This window comes from Monodelphis domestica, chromosome 8 (genome assembly GCF_027887165.1).
Source record: "Monodelphis domestica isolate mMonDom1 chromosome 8, mMonDom1.pri, whole genome shotgun sequence".
NCBI classification, from domain to species: Eukaryota; Metazoa; Chordata; class Mammalia; order Didelphimorphia; family Didelphidae; genus Monodelphis; species Monodelphis domestica.
This window is the reverse complement of record NC_077234.1, coordinates 106,509,060-106,511,133: the sequence shown is the minus strand read 5'-3', so window position 1 is coordinate 106,511,133 and position 2,074 is coordinate 106,509,060.

Genomic DNA, 2,074 nt, shown 5'->3' with positions numbered 1-2,074 from the left:
ATGAGCACTTAACGTTTTTTCCAATTACTCAAGTCTAGTTTTAGTTGTGTGGAGTGTTTTGTAGTTGTGTTCATATAGTTCCTGTGTTTGTCTCGGCAGATAGATTCCTAGGTATTTTATTTTGTCTAAGGTGATTTTGAATGGGATTTCTCTTTCTAGTTTTTGCTGCTGAGCTGTGTTGGAGATATATAGAAAAGCTGATGATTTATGCGGGTTTATTTTGTATCCTGCAACTTTGCTAAAGTTGTTGATTATTTCAATTAGCTTTTTGGTTGATTTTCTAGGATTCTTCAAGTAGACCATTATATCATCCTCAAAGAGAGATAACTTGGTCTCCTCCTTGCCTATTTTAATTCCTTCAATTTCTTTTTCTTCTCTAATTGCTACTGCTAGTATTTCTAGTACAATGTTAAATAGTAGAGGTGATAATGGGCATCCTTGTTTTACTCCTGATCTTATTGGGAATTCATCTAGTTTATCCCCATTGCAGATGATGTTAGCTGATGGTTTGAGATATATACTGTTTATTATTTTTAGGAAAGACCCTTCTATTCCTATGCTTTCTAGTGTTTGTAATAGGAATGGGTGTTGTATTTTATCAAAGGCTTTTTCTGCATCTATTGAGATAATCATATGATTTTTGTTGGTTTGCTTGTTGATATGGTCAATTATGTGGATGGTTTTCCTAATATTGAATCAGCTCTGCATTCCTGGTATAAATCCTACTTGATCATAGTGAATGAACCTCCTGATCACTTGCTGGAGTCATTTTGCTAGTATTTTATTTAAAATTTTTACATCTACATTCATTAGGGAGATTGGTCTATAGTTTTCTTTCTCCATTTTTGACCTGCCTGGCTTAAGAATCAATACCATGTTTTTGTCATGAAAGGAATTTGGTAGAACTCCCTCTTTGCTTCTTAGGTCAAATAGTTTGTATAGTATTGGGATTAGCTGTTCTCTGAATGTTTGATAGAATTCACTTGTGAATCCATCAGGCCTTGGGGATATTTTCTTAGGGAGTTCTTTAATGGCCTGTTGGATTTCTTTTTCTGATATGGGAGTATTTAAAAATTCTATTTCTTCTTCTGTTAGTCAAGGTAATTTATATTTTTGTAAATATTCATCCATATCACCTAGATCGGTATATTCATTGCCATATAATTGGGCAAAGTAGTTTTTAATGATTGCCTTAATTTCCTCCTCATTGGAGGTAATGTCCCCCTTTTCATCTTTGATGCTGTTAATTTGCTTTTATTCTTTCCTTTTTTAATTAGGTTGACCAGTACTTTGTCTATTTTGCATGTTTTTTCAAAGTACCAGCTTCTAGTCTTATTTATTAATTCAATAGTTCTATCACTTTTGATTTTATTAATTTCTCCCTTAGTTTTTAGGATCTCTAGTTTGGTTTTCTTCTGGGGATTTTTAATATGTTCACTTTCAAGTTTTTTTTTTAATTTGCATGTCCAATTCATTGATATCTGCCCTCCCTAATTTGTTAATATATACACTCAGGGATATGAATTTTCCTCTGATTACTGCTTTGGCTGCATCCCATAGGGTTTGAAAGGATGTCTCACCATTGTCATTTTCCTCAATGAAATTATTAATTGTTTTTATGATTTGTTCTCTAACTAACTGATTTTGGAGTATCATATTGTTTAATTTCCAATTTATTTTTGATTTGGCTCTCCATGTACCCTTACTGATCATTATTTTTATTTCCTTATGATCTGAAAAGGCTGCATTTATTATTTTTGCTTTTCTTCATTTGTATGCCAGCTTTCTGTGACTTAGTGTATGATCAATCTTTGTGAATGTGCCATGTGGTGCTGAGAAGAAGGTGTATTCCTTTTTGTCCCTATTTATTTTTCTCCATATGTCTATTAACTCTATTTTTTCTAAGATTTCATTCACATCTTTTACCTCTTTCTTATTTAATTTTTGATTTGATTTATCTAAATGTGATAGTGGTTGGTTTAGGTCTCCCACTAATATGGTTTTACTGTCTATTTCCTCCTTCAATTCTCTGAGTTTCTTCATTACAAATCTGGGTGCTATACCATTTGGTGCA